This window comes from Salmo salar, unplaced genomic scaffold (genome assembly GCF_905237065.1).
Source record: "Salmo salar unplaced genomic scaffold, Ssal_v3.1, whole genome shotgun sequence".
NCBI lineage: Eukaryota > Metazoa > Chordata > Actinopteri > Salmoniformes > Salmonidae > Salmo > Salmo salar.
Window position 1 is genome coordinate 562,683 of NW_025550938.1, and position 16,647 is coordinate 579,329.

General features: G+C 51.5%; 3 non-coding genes and 2 pseudogenes across 3 annotated transcripts; all 5 read right to left on the reverse strand.

Annotated features, from left to right (window-relative positions):
- Positions 1 to 1,782: 1,782 nt before the first annotated feature.
- LOC123740580 (U5 spliceosomal RNA) lies at positions 1,783 to 1,899 on the reverse strand. The gene has a single exon (XR_006768458.1). It is a non-coding gene; the product is annotated as a U5 spliceosomal RNA (small nuclear RNA).
- Positions 1,900 to 2,409: 510 nt separating this feature from the next.
- On the reverse strand, positions 2,410 to 2,573 carry LOC123740412 (uncharacterized; annotated as a pseudogene).
- Positions 2,574 to 9,721: 7,148 nt separating this feature from the next.
- On the reverse strand, positions 9,722 to 9,838 carry LOC123740581 (U5 spliceosomal RNA). Its single transcript, XR_006768459.1, has one exon. It is a non-coding gene; the product is annotated as a U5 spliceosomal RNA (small nuclear RNA).
- A 468-nt stretch (positions 9,839 to 10,306) lies between these two features.
- Positions 10,307 to 10,481, reverse strand: LOC123740614 (uncharacterized; annotated as a pseudogene).
- A 5,644-nt stretch (positions 10,482 to 16,125) lies between these two features.
- On the reverse strand, positions 16,126 to 16,242 carry LOC123740583 (U5 spliceosomal RNA). The gene has a single exon (XR_006768461.1). It is a non-coding gene; the product is annotated as a U5 spliceosomal RNA (small nuclear RNA).
- Between the last annotated feature and the right edge of the window lie 405 nt (positions 16,243 to 16,647).

Below are 16,647 nucleotides of genomic sequence, written 5' to 3' on the forward strand. Positions count from 1 at the left end.
GGCCAGTCACCCTCCACCAGCTGTTGAGGGGCTGATGAAAACAACGAGGACAAGGGCGTTCTTCTTTCCCCCATCACACGCTTGGCCACCCCTCCACACCCCCCCTCCCTATCACAGCCTGTCGAGCACACCCTCCTCTTCCCTTTCTTCTTTGGTGTTTGAGGTAGCGGGGAGACACCACCCCTCTTTCCCGCCATCTCCTCCACCATTCCCCGCATCTCTTCAACGAGGGCGCTCGACAAGCTGTCCCCCCCCACTCCTTCCTTCTCCGCTCCTTCTTCTGGTCCCGTCTCTGCTTCTCCTTCCATTCCCGCCACCGTTCCCTCATCCACCTCCTCTCTCGCCACTGTCCCAGTCTCCTTCTTCTCTGTTCCTTCCGCCTCCTTCCCCTCCTCTCCTTCCGTTCCAGCCTCCTTCCTCCCGTCCTTCTCCTTCCGTGCAGTCTTTCCCCCTGTGCAATTACCTTCATCCGGGCCCTTACTTACCTTTCTCCCCCATCCCCCGTTCCCCCTCCAGCTGCAGACGCGCATCGACCTCTGACGAGCCGGGCACTCACGCCACAGGTGTGCTGACGAGCCACACCCGTGGCAAGCCTTGGGCTCGTCACAATCCCTGGCCTCGTGCTCTCCCGACCCACAGAACTTGCATTTTCTGGTGTTGCACGAGGCCAGGATATGACCGTAGGCCATACAACGCCTGCAGAACGGGGGCTGACGGGCATAAAACAATGTCCCCCTGTCAGCCCCCAGGGAGAACATCGCCGGGGATGGAGGTAGCCACCCAAACCCTTCGGGTCCTCCCTGAGAAGTACCTGGAACCCTCTCCTCCCGTTCCAGAATCCCAGGGAGTCCCTGAGGTGCCTAGCTGAGGAGACATTGTCAACATATCTCCCCAGAAAGGCCCTCACCTCCTCATCCTTTACATGCGGATTGTACATGGTGACGGTGACCACCCTGAAATTGTTCCTCGCCAGGCTGGTCACCTGGTAATGGCACAGGGGTCTTGCTCCTTTCCCTTCCCTCACCTTCTTCATAATGTCATCATGCTTCTCCTCCACATGAAACATCACATCAAATGCTTTCTCCATCGGGTTTCCTTGAAGGCAGAAAACATCTTTGACCTGTAGTTTTAGGCACCCAATCAGGATATTTCTCCCAAACGTCTCTCTTCCCCACGGCTCCATCTCCTTTTCCGTCCATGAAAACCTCACCGTGTTGGCCAAACCAATCCCTGGTAGTGCTCTGCTTGATTTTTCCTGCTTCATCTTTTTCCAAAAACAGCTCTCTTGCACAAGAAGCCAAAAAAATGGAAAATCGGAAAATCCGATTCCCTCCAAAAAATAATGAAAAAAAATTCCTGCCTTCCTTCGACCTTCTGGCTCAGCGGGCTTTGGGGCACCTCGGTACCAAGCTTGATCTGGGCCGAGAAGCGATAACCCACAAATTGACCCCTGCACCCGCCGGGCCCCCGGGGGCCTCGGCAGACCTCATCGGTTTGGCAAAAGTTGGCTCCTCCTCACCCAACGCTTCCCTGGTGACAGGCGGGTGTGTTTTTTTTTAAAAGTCGCTAATGCGTCGTTAGGTCACTAGCTCTTTAATCCTATTGCGACTATTTGTTCAATGCCCGGCAAATACACCAGTCATCGTCGGGCTTGAACTCAATTGCCCGAGCGACTACTTTGAGTGGAAAAAATACGCCGGTCGGTCAGCCGGCTTCAAGTCAAACGCCTGAGCAAAAAGTCTCGGCGTCATCTCTGTCAATTTCTCTTGAAACAAGATACCGGGCTCTGCCAGAAGCAAAGCCCTTCCAAAAATACGTTGAACTCGTAAGTGTTCCTCTCCACGGAAGTCTTTAGTAAAAGGCGAAAGGCTTGTGCGTAATGAAGAGAAACCAGAGTCGTATGGAAGTCAGAGGTCGGGGCCCGAGACACACACGGTGCACTCTAGGCCGGGTCCCCGCGGGTGGTCCCCGAACCCACTCTTCCAAGTTTTCGAGGGCTGTGGGTAAAAAGTCACAGACAGACAGACAGACAATCCTGGTGAAGTGATTGTATTTTTGGGGGGGGCTCAAAAACACACACACACACACACACACAATCCTGGTGAAGTGATTGTATTTTTGGGGGGCTCAAAAACACACACACACACACACACACACACACACACACACACACACAATCCTGGTGAAGTGATTGTATTTTTGGGGGGGGTCTCAAAAACACACACACACACACACACACAATCCTGGCCAATGTTTTTTTTTTTGTAAAATGGCGGGAAAACGGGGGACCCCCATGAAGGGGGCTTCGCACTTGTTTCAGTTTGGATGATTCTTTTTTCATTCCTTCTCTTCTTCTGCTAGCTGTTTTACATAGCTTGGTGTATTTCTTTTTCCTTGACAATGGGAGAAAAGTGTTGCACCGTTCCCGGAGGTACTGCAATACCGGGTCGATGCGTGGAGCGGACGGAGCAAGCCCCATTTCCGACTCCCTGTTCGAAAAATCCATTTAATATGTAGTCCCCCGATGGGGGACGTATCAGATATTAACCTCTTGGGGCTAGGTGGGACGCTAGCGTGCCACCTGTGGTGCACTCCATCAACAGCAGGTGCATTTCAAGAGCGGCAAATTTGAATCCAAATAAATGTCAAAATTCAAATTTTTCAAAAATACAACTATGTTACACCATTTGAAAGATAAACATCTCCTTAATCTAACCACGTTTTACGATTTCAAAAAGGTTTTACGGCGAAAGCATAAATTTAGAGTATGTTAGGACAGTACATTTACAAGAGTTGTGTGTAATGTTTTGTCAAGTCAAAGACAGGGTCACCAAAACCATAAAACCAGCTAAAATGATACACTAACCTTTTACAATCTCCATCAGATGACACTCCTAGGACATTATGTTAGACAATGCATGCATTTTTAGTTCTATCAAGTTCATATTTATATACAAAAACAGCGTTTTACTATGGCATTGATGTTGAGGAAATCGTTTCCCTCCAATAACCGGCAGTCAAGTCAGCGTCACAAATTAAATAATTAAAATTAGAAAACATTGGTAAAATATTATATTGTCATTTAAAGAATTATAGATTTACATCTTTTGAACGCAATCAACTTGCCAGATTTAAAAATAACCTTACTGGGAAATCACACTTTGCAATAATCTGAGCACTGTGCCCAGAAAAATACGCGTTGCGATACAGACTAGACGTCATGTTGGGGAGATCTAAAATCGAAAATACTATGTAAATAATCCATTACCTTTGATTCTCTTCATCAGATGTCACTTCCAGGTATCACAGGTCCATAACGAATGTAGTTTTGTTCAAAAAAGCTCATCATTTATGTCCAAAAATCTCCGTCTCGTTAGCACATGATGTAAGCCAGCCGGACTTCTCGTCATGAACGAGGGGAAAAAATATATTTCCGTTCGTTCAAACATGTCAAACGTTGTATAGCATAAATCATTAGGGCCTTTTTTAACCAGAACATGAATAATATTCAAGGTGGACGAATGCATAGCCTTTTATAACGTATTGGAACGAGGGTACCCAACATGAAGTAGCGCCAGGTGTCTAATGGGACATCACCGTTCCATGGCTCTTGTTCGGTCAGATCTCCCTCCAGAAGACTCAAAACACTTTGTAAAGGCTGGTGACATCTAGTGGAAGCAATAGGAAGTGCCAAAATATTCCTAAACCCCTGTGTTTTTCAATGGGATAGGTTTAAAATCAATACAACACATCAGGTATCCACTTCCTGTCAGAAAATGTCTCAGGGTTTTGCCTGCCAAATGAGTTCTGTTATACTCACAGACACCATTCAAACAGTTTTGGAAACTTTAGAGTGTTTTCTATCCATATATAATAAGTATATGCATATTCTAGTTACTGGGTAGGATTAGTAACCAGATTAAATCGGGTACATTTTTTTTATCCAGACGTGCAAATGCTGCCCCCTAGACCCAACAGGTTAAACTGATAAGAACAGATTTTTTTTTTTAGAAAAAATAATTTATTACTCTCAATACCATTCATTCTTTACAAACTCATAATTCATTCAAAATCAATTAATAATGGTATTTTAATTTATAAAGAAAACAAAAACCACAAAACAATAACTCAGGGGAGCATCATCCCTCCCCGTCATCCTACATACTAACTCTCCCCATCCCTATTCTAAAATAACCCCAGCCCTAATCCCCCCTTCCATCTCTCCCGAGCAGCGTGCTGCCCCCACTTCCTCTCCTCCCTCTTCATCCTCCCTCTCAAATCTCCTTCCACCCTCCTCACTATCCCTTCCACCCCCCAATCTCTCCCTGTCTTGACCATGTTCTGCCTGGCTTCCCACAGCCCCCTCTTAAAGAGGCTCATGAGAAGCCAGAGCAGAAACCTATCCCTATCCGTCCCCCTCGCTCTCCCTACACCTCTCTCTAGCCTAGCCCAAGTTAATACAAAATCACCTCTAACCCTTCCTAACAACACCCGTGCCTTTGCCCATACTACTCCGGCAATGGCACAGTCCCAAAAGACATGGCGCACAGTCTCCTCCCCGCCACAAGAAGGTCTTGGGCAGGTGGGGGGATCGCGCCAAGCTATGCCGGTACATGGTGGAGCGCACCGGCAAACACTTGTGGAGGCTCAACCAATTCAGGTCCTTGAGCCTGTTGTCCAGACCCCGCGCCTGCACTCCTTCCCAGACCACCGCCGGGATGCCCACTACAGGTGCTGGACTTACTGCCCGTCTGACCTCCTCGTACAGGTGCCTGTGGTCTAAACCTACTCGGGCGACTTCAACCTCGGGTGTGCACGCAGCCACTTGGCCGCATGGCCAAAGTGCCACGGCAGCTGTTCCGCCCGAGGACCCGTGTTAGACCACACCATTACGCTTCTCGCCTGATACGAGAAGAACACCCGCAGGAGGTAACCGGACGGGTGTAGTACTGGCTGAGCAAGCTCCGTCAACAAAAAAGAAACAAAAATTGCATCCAGCTTGAGGGGGAGATGTGGTACCCCCCTACCTCCCTCCCCGATGGGACAGAGCATGCGTGCCCTGGCGACCCACTCGTACCTGCCACCCCACATGAACTGAAACACCAGCCTCACTAGAGGCCTCCTCAGACAAGCCGGCAATGGGTAGATGTACGCCAAATACAATAGAGATGGCAATACATCCACCTTGAGAACCAGGACCTTGCCTAAAAAGGACAACGACCTAGCCCTCCACATCGCTAGCTTCTTCTGTACCACTGCGATGCCCATGTTCCAGTTCAGCGTCGCTGAGCCGGAGGTCTCAAAATGGACCCCGAGTATCCTCAGGGCCCCGTTACAGAGAGATAACCCTCCGGGCACATCCGTCCTACCACTCCATCTTCCGAAAAACTTAACGGAAGACTTCGCGTGGTTAAGAACCGCCCCGACGCTCGGGTGAAGTCCCCAATGATGGCAAGGGACCTTGTCAGGCACGAGTCCTTGCAAAGCAGCAAGGATGTGTCGTCGGCGTACTGTGTCAACTTTACACGGAGACCGCCACTTCCAGGGATCAGCAAGCCCTCCACCCCTGTGTCCGCCCTAATGGCAGCCCCCAGAGGCTCCATGTACAGAACGAAGAGGAGAGCCGAGAGCGGGCATCCCTGCCTGACCCCAGACGAGAGGTCAAAAACATCACCTAAGTGACTGTTTACGCTGACCCGGCACCCCGCTCCGACATATAAAGTACGGATCCATCCTATAAACTTTTCCCCCAATCCTAATCTACCTAACACCCTGAATAGAAAGGATCTATTCACGCGATCAAAGGCTTTCGCCTGATCAAGCGCTGCTACCATTAAAGGCAGCCCTCTGTCTTCTACCCAAGCGATGGAGTCCCTGATCAACTGTAGGTTCCACCTAATAGAGCGGCCCTCTACCCCGCACGTCTGATCCTCATGGACGACGTAGGGAAGGGCTGTGCGTAACCGGTCCGCTAAGACCTTTGCTAACAGCTTATAGTCTACGCACAGCATGGTCAACGGCCTCCAGTTGCCAAGGTCTGTTACTTCCCCCTTCTTGTAAAGAAGTGACAGCACACCAACAGCCATTGATCCCCCCGGGACCCCCGTCTCGAGGATGGCCTTCAAGACTTCAAGGACCACTGGTCCAAGTATCCCCCAAAACTTGAGGTAAAACTCGGCCTGCAGCCCATCCATCCCAGGCACCTTCCCTTTTCCCATCCTCCTGAGAGCACTCTCAACCTCTTCGAGGGAGATCTGAGCCTCCATCACATCTCTAATGTCCTCCGGCAATCGCCGGGACAAGTGTTCTAAAAACACATTTCCCTGCTCTACATCTATTTCCTTCTCCTTAAATAAACCTCGGAAATGATCAGTTGTCACCCTGACCATCTCCTCCGGTTTTCTAACTATACTACCATCTTCTTCCCTCACCCCATGCATTATCTTCCTACTCTGTCTGGCCCTAACCGACTTAAAGAACATAGCGGAACAAGTCTCATTATGTTCTAGAAAGCCATTATGCGCACGCTCCAGGAAAACTCGAACATTCCGCTCCTGCAGCTCCCTGAGCTGCGCCTTCAGGGCTGTGGATCTCTCCCAGTCAATTGACCCGCCGAGGTTGCCTGCCTCGTACTCGAGTTCAATCAACCTTTGGATACGATCCACCTCCCTCCTTTCCTCCCTTTTTGCCCTCCTACAATATCCTATTATAAAAGCCCTAATCCTTACCTTAACTAAATCCCACCACTCTAACACCCCTCGCACATGGACCGGAGGCCTTCAAGCCCCGAAAGAAACCAAAAAGGCGTCAACGAAAGCTTGCTCCTCCAGCACATCCCGATCTAATTTCCAGTACCCCCCTACCGAAGAGGCAGACTGGCGGCCCCACCTGCAGGAGCACCCCGTCGTGATCTGAGAAGAACACAGGCAACAGCCGCCCAGACAACTGACCCAAAGACCTAGATAGAAAAATATAGTCGAGCCTCCGCGCAACCCCCCGAGAGTTGCGCCATGTGGGACCAGCCATTGTCGGAGTAGTGTGCAGGCCTCCATCAACCAGACCATGGCAAGCCATAAGCCCGTTGATGGCGCCTGCACTGCTATCCCCCGCTAACCCTAAATCTATGTTAAAATCCCCACCTATCACCAAGTGCCTATTTGTGACACACAGGGGCGCCAGACAGTCCACCATCTCCCTCCTGTCTGCCGCCACCTGTGGCCCATACACCACCACTAATCTATATTTATTATCCCTTAAAGTGATATCTACCCCCAAAACCCTCCCCTGCATAACAACAAAAGTGTCCTCTACCTTCACCTCCCTATTCCCAAACAAAATCCCCACCCCCGTTGAATGGACCCCACCTATACCCCAAACTGACTCCCCCTTATCCCACTCTCTACTAAATCTAATGATATCCCCTCCATCCCTCAGGTGAACCTCCTGTAAAAAACAAACATCAAAACCCACCCCTTCCAAAAAACTAAAAACCGCCCTCCTCTTAACAAAGTCCCTCCAACCCCTTACATTTAAACTAAAAAAATTTACAGAAAGTGTAATTATAAATAAAACAACCCCTTAATTCAACCAATTTAACCCAAAATAACAAAAAACAGGAGACTCACCCGATGCTCCCCTGCTTCAGCTCATCCGGCGGGGACGTCTTCTCTCCTGACGTCCCCCCGTCCTCCTTCATCTCCCCAACCCAGGATGCAGGCATGGTGTTAGGCCTTGGAGTGCCCTGCATCCTGGGTTCCCCACAAACACCCTCCGTTCCTCTCTCCCTGTAGGCTGCTGGACTGAGGTCGAGAGCAGGGGACCCCAACTCCCCAAGCAGGAGTTGAGATCCCCCCTCAGACACCCAGCCCAGCGCAACGCCCTGGGAGTCTCCCTCCACCAGATGCTGAGGGGCAGGGGAGAACAGGGAGGACAAGGGCGTTCTTCCCTCCCCCATCACTCGCTTGCCCCCCTCCTCCCCCCACAGCCTGTCCAGCCGCTCCTCCTCTTCCCTTTCTTCTTCGGTGTCGGAGGCAGCGGGGAGACACCACCCTCCCTCCCCGCTAGCTCCTCCACCATTACCCTCATCTCTTCTACGAGGGAGCTCGCCATACTGTCCCCCCACTCTCTTACCCCTCTCCCCCTCCTCCCCTCCACAGTCCCTGCCACCGGCACCTCCTCCACTGTTGCTCTCTCTTGCTCCTCCATTCCTTTGCTTCCTTCTACCTCTTCTCCTTCTGGTCCTTCTTCTTCCTTTCTTTCTCTGTCCCCCTCGCCTCCTGCGGTCACCTCTTTCTCCTCCTCCTTCCGTTTGTCCGTCTTCTCTGGGGCTGTGTTCCCGGCCTTTTCCTCTTTTTCTTCTCCCCTTCCTCTTCTTCCCCATCCCCCGCTGCTGTTCTCCCTCCAGCTGCAGACGCGTATGACCGCTGACGAGCCGGGCAATCACGCCACAGGTGCGCTGTAGAGCCACACCCGTGGCATGCCTTAGGCTCGTCACAGTCCTTGGCCTCGTGCGCCCCGATCCACAAAATCTGCACTTTCTAGTGCTGCACGAGGCCAGGATGTGCCCATAGGCCATACAGCGTCTGCAAAACGGGGCTGACGTGCATAATACAATGTCCCCCTGTCAGCCCCCAGGGAGAACATAGCTGGGGGATGAAGGTACCCACCCATCCCCTTAGGGTCCTCTCTGAGGAGGGCCTGAAAGCCCCTCCTTCCGTTCCAAAACCCCAACGAATCCTTGAGGTGCCTTGCTGAGGAGACATTGTCCATAAATCTCCCCAGAAAGGCCCTCACCTCCTCATCCTTTACATAGGGGTTGTAGATGTTCACTGTTACGATCCGAAAATTGTTTTTCGCCAAACTCTTGACCTCGTAATGGCACATCGGCCTTGTCTCCCACTGCTTTCGCCTTCTTAAGGATCTCGTCATGCTTTACTCTCCGTGTAGAAAGCGACGTCAAAAGCTCCCTCCAAAGAGTTGCCTTGTAGGCAAAAGACGTCCTTGACTGTCAGCTTGAGACTCCCAATCAGGATGGTCCTTCCGAATGTCTCACGTCCAAAAGGCTCCATCTCTTTCTCTTTCCATGAGCAAATCTAAGGGTATTCGCCAGCCCGACGCCTGGGACCGACCTACTTTGAAAGTTTTCGCCATTCTCCGCAATGAGATGAGTCAACTCCTCTCCACTCGCTCTCTTCCAGGAAAGGGAGAGAAAGAAAAAATTATAATAAAAGCCCAAAAACAAAAACGGCTGAGATTTTCCAATAACGCAAAATAACAAAACTTTGTACCGCTCTCCGGCCTTCGGCTTCCAGCTAAGCGAGCTTTGGGGCACCGCAGTACCAAGCTTGATCTTAGCCGGAAGGCCGAGAAGCGATAACCCACAAATTGACCCCTGCACCCGCCGGCCCCGGGGGCCTCGGCAGACCTCATCGGTTTGGCAAAAGTTGGCTCCTCCTCACCCAACGCTTCCCTGGTGACAGGCGGGTGTGTTTTTTTTTAAAAGTCGCTAATGCGTCGTTAGGTCACTAGCTCTTTAATCCTAGTGCGACTATTTGTTGAATGCCCGGCAAATACACCAGTCATCGTCGGGCTTGAACTCAATTGCCCGAGCGACTACTTTGAGTGGAAAAAATACGCCGGTCGGTCAGCCGGCTTCAAGTCAAACGCCTGAGCAAAAAGTCTCGGCGTCATCTCTGTCAATTTCTCTTGAAACAAGATACCGGGCTCTGCCAGAAGCAAAGCCCTTCCAAAAATACGTTGAACTCGTAAGTGTTCCTCTCCACGGAAGTCTTTAGTAAAAGGCGAAAGGCTTGTGCGTAATGAAGAGAAACCAGAGTCGTATGGAAGTCAGAGGTCGGGGCCCGAGACACACACGGTGCACTCTAGGCCGGGTCCCCGCGGGTGGTCCCCGAACCCACTCTTCCAAGTTTTCGAGGGCTGTGGGTAAAAAGTCCGACAGACAGACAGACAGACAGACAGACAATCCTGGTGAAGTGATTGTATTTTTTGGGGGGGCTCAAAACACACACACACACACACACACAATCCTGGTGAAGTGATTGTATTTTTTTGGGGGCTCAAAACACACACACACACACACACACACACACACACTCTCCTGGCCAATGTTTTTTTTCAATTTTTTTATAATTTTTTTTAAAGTAAAATGGCGGGAAAACGGGGGACCCCCATGAAGGGGGCTTCGCACTTGTTTCAGTTTGGATGATTCTTCTTTTTCATTCCTTCTCTTCTTCTGCTAGCTGTTTTACATAGCTTGGTGTATTTCTTTTCCTTGACAATGGGAGAAAAGTGTTGCACCGTTCCCGGAGGTACTGCAATACCGGGTCGATGCGTGGAGCGGACGGAGCAAGCCCCATTTCCGACTCCCTGTTCGAAAAATCCATTTAATATGTAGTCCCCCGATGGGGGACGTATCAGATATTAAACTGATAAGAACAGATTTTTTTTTAGAAAAAAATAATTTATTACATTCAATGCCATTCATACAATACAAAACAATACAAACTCATACATTCCATCCAAACACAAATAATAATGGCATTTTTAATTCAAAAACCAAACGAAAACCCAAAACAAAAACTCAGGGGAGCATCATCCCTCCCCGTCATCCTAAACACTAACTTTCCCTATCTTCCTGTCCCTAATCTAAAATAACCCCAGCCCTAATCCCCCTTCCATCTCTCCCCGGGCAGCATGCTGCCCCCACTTCCTCTCCTCCCTCTTCATCCTCCCTCTCAAATCTCCTTCCACCCTCCTCACTATTCCTTCCACCCCCCAATCTTTCCCTGTCTTAACCATGTTCTGCCTGGCTTCCCACAGCCCCCGCTTAAAGAGGCTCATGAGAAGCCAGAGCAGAAACCTATCCCTATCCGTCCCCCTCGCTCTCCCTACACCTCTCTCTAGCCTAGCCCAAGTCAAAACAAAATCCCCTCTAACCCTTCCTAACAACACCCGTGCCTTTGCCCATACTACTCCGGCAATGGCACAGTCCCAAAAGACATGGCGCACAGTCTCCTCCCTGCCACAAGAAAGTCTTGGACAGGTGGGGGATCGCGCCAAGCTATGCCGGTACATGGTGGAGCGTACCGGCAAACACTTGTGGAGGCTCAACCAATTCAGGTCCTTGAGCCTGTTGTCTAGACCCCGCGCCTGCACTCCTTCCCAGACCACCGCCGGGATGCCCACTACAGGTGCCGGACTTACTGCCCGTCTGACCTCCTCGTACAGGTGCCTGTGATCTAAACCTACTCGGGCAACTTCAACCTCGGGGTGCGCACGCAGCCACTTGGCCGCATGGCCAAAGTGCCACGGCAGCTGTTCCGCCCGAGGACCCGTGTTAGACCACACCATTACGCTTCTCGCCTGATACGAGAAGAACACCCGCAGGAGGTAACCGGACGGGTGTAGTACCGGCTGAGCAAGCTCCGTTAACAGAAAAGAAACAAAAATTGCGTCCAGCTTGAGGGGGAGATGTGGTACCCCCCTACCTCCCTCCCCGATGGGACAGATCATGCGTGCCCTGGCGACCCACTCGTACCTGCCACCCCACATGAACTGAAACACTAGCCTCACTAGAGGCCTCCTCAGACAAGCCGGCAATGGGTAGATGTACGCCAAATACAAAAGAGATGGCAGTACATCCACCTTGAGAACCAGGACCTTGCCCAAAAAGGACAAAGACCTAGCCCTCCACATTGCTAGCTTCCTCTGTACCACTGCGATGCCCATGTTCCAGTTCAGCGTCGCTGAGCCGGAGGTCTCAAAGTGGACCCCGAGAACCCTCAGGGCCCCGTTACAGAGAGATAACCCTCCGGGCACATCCGTCCTACCACTCCATCTTCCGAAAAATTTAACGGAAGACTTCGCGTGGTTCAGAACCGCCCCCGACGCTCGGGTGAAGTCCCCAATAATGGCAAGGGACCTTGTCAAGCACGAGTCCTTGCAAAGCAGCAAGGAGGTGTCGTCGGCGTACTGTGTCAACTTGACACGGAGACCGCCACTTCCAGGGATCAGCAAGCCCTCCACCCCTGTGTCTGCCCTAATGGCAGCCCCCAGAGGCTCCATGTACAGAACGAAGAGGAGAGCCGAGAGCGGGCATCCCTGCCTGACCCCAGACGAGAGGTCAAAAACGTCACCTAAGTGACTGTTAACGCTAACCCGGCACCCCGCTCCGACATATAAAGTACGGATCCATCCTATAAACTTCTCCCCAAATCCTAATCTGCCTAACACCCTGAATAGAAAGGATCTATTCACGCGATCAAAGGCTTTCGCCTGATCAAGCGCTGCTACCATTAAAGGCAGCCCTCTATCTTCTACCCAAGCGATGGAGTCCCTGATCAACTGAAGGTTCCACCTAATAGAGCGTCCCTCTACCCCACACGTCTGATCCTCGTGGACGACGTAGGGAAGGGCTGTGCGCAACCGGTCTGCTAAGACCTTTGCTAAGAGCTTATAGTCTACACACAGCATGGTCAACGGCCTCCAGTTGCCCAGGTCAGCTGCTTCCCCCTTCTTATAAAGAAGTGACAGCACACCGACAGCCATTGATCCCCCCGGGACCCCCGTCTCAAGGATGGCCTTCAAGAACCACTGGTCCAAGTATACCCCAAAACTTGAGATAAAACTCGGCCGGCAACCCATCCATCCCAGGCACCTTCCCTTTTCCCATCCTCCTGAGAGCACTCTCAACCTACTCGAGGGAGATCTGAGCCTCCATCGCATCTCTAATGTCCTCCGGCAATCGCCGGGACAAGTGTTCTAAAAACACATTTCCCTGCTCTACATCTATTACCCTCTCTTTAAATAAACCTCGGAAATGATCAGTTGTCACCCTGACCATTTCCTCCGGTTTTCTAACTATGCTACCATCTTCTTTCCTCACCCCATGCATTATCTTCCTACTCTGTCTGCCCCTAACCGACTTAAAGAACATAGCGGAACAAGTCTCATTATGTTCTAGAAAGCCATTATGCGCACGCTCCAGGAAAGCTCGAGCCTTCCGCTCCTGCAGCTCCCTGAGCTGCGCCTTCAGGTCAGTGGATCTCTCCCAGTCAATCGACCCGCCGAGGTTGCCTGCCTCGTACTCGAGTTCGAGCAACCTTTGGATACGATCCACCTCCCTCCTTTCCTCCCTTTTTTTCCTCTTACAATATCCTATTATAAAAGCCCTAATCCTTACCTTAACTAAATCCCACCACTCTAACACCCCCTCGCACATGGACCGGAGGCCTTCAAGCCCCGAAAGAAACCAAAAAAGGTGTCAACGAAAGCTTGCTCCTCCAGCACATCCCGATCTAATTTCCAGTACCCCCTACCGAAGAGGCAGACTGGCGACCCCACCTGCAGGAGCACCCCGTCGTGATCTGAGAAGAATACAGGCAACAGCCGCCCAGACAACTGACCCAAAGACCTAGATAGGAAAATGTAGTCGAGCCTCCGCGCAACCCCCCGGGAGTTGCGCCATGTGGGACCAGCCATTGTCGGAGTAGAGTGCAGGCCTCCATCAACCAGACCGTGGCAAGCCATTAGCCCGGTGATGGCGCCTGCACTACTATCCCCCGCTAACCCTAAATCTATATTAAAATCCCCCCCTATCACTAAGTGCCTATTTGTAACACACAGGGGCGTCAGACAGTCCACCATCCCCCTCCAACTGCGGCCCATACACCACCACTAACCTATACCTACTATCCCTAAAAGTGACATCCACCCCCATAACCCTCCCTTGCATCACAACAAACGTGCCCTCCACCTTCACCTCCCTATTCCCAAACAAAATCCCCACCCCTGTAGAATGCACCCCACCTATACCCCAAACTGACTCCCCCTTATCCCACTCCCTCCTAAACCTGATGACATCCCCTCCATCCCTCAGGTGAACCTCCTGTAAAAAACAAACATCAAAACCCACCCCTTCCAAATAACTAAACACCACCCTCCTCTTAACAAAATCCCAAAAAAACCCTTACATTTAAACAAAAAAATTTAACAGAAATTTTAATTTAAAAACAAAAAAACCCTTATTTCAACAGACTTAAAACCAACAAAAAACAGGAGACTCACCCGATGCTCCCCTGCTTCTCCTCCTCCGGCGGGGACGTCTTCTCCTCTCCTGACGTCCCCCCGTCCTCCTCCATCTCTCCAACCCAGGATGCAGGCATGGTGTTAGGCCTTGGAGTGCCCTGCATCCTGGGTTCCCCACCAACCCCCTCCGTTCCTCTCTCCGGCTGCTGGACTGAGGTCGAGAGCAGGGGACCCCAACTCCCCAAGCAGGAGTTGAGATCCCCCCTCAGACACCCAGCCCAGCGCCACGCCCTGGGAGTCTCCCTCCACTAGATGTTGAGGGGCCGAGGAAAACAGCGAGGACAAGGGCGTTCTTCCCTCCCCCATCACTCGCTTGCCCCTCTCCTCCCTCTCACAGCCTGTCGACCCGCTCCTCCTCTTTCCTTTCTTTTTTTGTGTTGGAGGTATCGGGGAGACACCACTCCCCCTCCCCGCCAGCTCCTCCACCATCCCCCTCATCTCTTCAATGAGGGCGCTCGACATACTGTCCCCCCACTCCTCCTCTCTTCTCAGCTCCTTCTTCTGGTCCCATCTCCTCCATTTCCGTCGCCGTTCCCTCCTCCCCCTCCACTCTCTCTACTGTCCCAGTCTCCTTCTCCTCTTCTCCTTCACCTCCTTCCCCTCCTCTCCTTTTGTTCCAGCCTTCTTTTGTCCTTGCCTCTCTCCTCTCGCAGCCTCCTTCCTCCCGTCCTCTTCCCGTCCAGTCTTTTCCCCTGTGCCATCACCGTCATCCGGGCCCTTACTTTCTTTTCATCCTCCGTTCTCCCTCCAGCTGCAGACGCGTATGACCTCTGACGAGCCGGGCACTCACGCCACAGGTGTGCTGACGAGCCACACCCGTGGCAAGCCTTCGGCTCGTCACAATCCTTGGCCTCGTGCTCTCCCGACCCACAGAACCTGCATTTTCTGGTGTTGCACGAGGCCAGGATATGACCGTAGGCCATACAACGCCTGCAGAACGGAGGCTGACGGGCATAAAACAATGTCCCCCTGTCAGCCCCCAGGGAGAACATCGCCGGAGGATGGAGGTAGCCACCCAAACCCTTCGGGTCCTCCCTGAGAAGGACCTGGAACCCTCTCCTCCCGTTCCAGAATCCCAGGGAGTCCCTGAGGTGCCCTACTGAGGAGACGTTGTCCACATATCTCCCCAGAAAGGCCCTCACCTCCTCATCTTTTACATGCGGGTTATACATGGTGACGGTGACCACCCTGAAATTGTTCCTTGCCAGGCTGGTCACCTCGTAATGGCACAGGGGTCTTGTTCCTTCCGCTTCCTTTACCTTCTTAATAATTCCATCATGTTTTTCTTCCTTGTGGAACGTCACGTCGTACGCCCTCTCCATCGGATTCCCTTGGAGGCAGAGAACATCTTTCACCTCAATCTTGAGGCATCCCATCAGTATGGTCCTTCCAAAGGTTTCTCTCCCCCACGGCTCCAAGTCCTTGTCCTTCCAGGCAAATCTCAAGGTATTCGCCATACCAATCCCCGGCACCGACCTGGTCTGCTTTTGCTGGGCCATCTTGAAAAAAGCTCTCTTCACACAGAAGCCAAAAAAGAAAATCGGAAAACGAAAACCGATTCCTGGTGGGAAAAAATTCTCCTCCCTCCTGCCTTCCTTTGACCTTTTGGCTCAGCGGGCTTTGGGGCACCTCGGTACCATGCTTGATCTGAGCCAAAAGGCCGAGAAGCGATAACCCACAAATTGACCCCTGCACCCGCCGGGCCCCGGGGGCCTCGGCAGACCTCATCGGTTTGGCAAAAGTTGGCTCCTCCTCACCCAACGCTTCCCTGGTGACAGGCGGGTGTGTTTTTTTTAAAGTCGCTAATGCGTCGTTAGGTCACTAGCTCTTTAATCCTAGTGCGACTATTTGTTCAATGCCCGGCAAATACACCAGTCATCGTCGGGCTTGAACTCAATTGCCCGAGCGACTAATTTGAGTGGAAAAAAATACGCCGGTCGGTCAGCCGGCTTCAAGTCAAACGGCTGAGCAAAAAGTCTCAGCGTCATCTCTGTCAATTTCTCTTGAAACAAGATACCGGGCTCTGCCAGAAGCAAAGCCCTTCCAAAAATACGTTGAACTCGTAAGTGTTCCTCTCCACGGAAGTCTTTAGTAAAAGGCGAAAGGCTTGTGCGTAATGAAGAGAAACCAGAGTCGTATGGAAGTCAGAGGTCGGGGCCCGAGACACACACGGTGCACTCTAGGCCGGGTCCCCGCGGGTGGTCCCCGAACCCACTCTTCCAAGTTTGAGGGCTGTGGGTAAAAAGTCACAGACAGACAATCCTGGTGAAGTGATTGTATTTTTGGGGGGGCTCAAAAAAACACACACACACACAATCCTGGTGAAGTGATTGTATTTTTTGGGGGGGCTCAAAAAACACACACACACAATCCTGGTGAAGTGATTGTATTTTTGGGGGGCTCAAAAACACACACACAATCCTGGCCAATGTTTTTTAAAGTAAAATGGCAGGAAAACGGGGGACCCCCATGAAGGGGGCTTCGCACTTGTTTCAGTTTGGATGATTCTTCTTTTTTCATTCCTTCTCTTCTTCTGCTAGC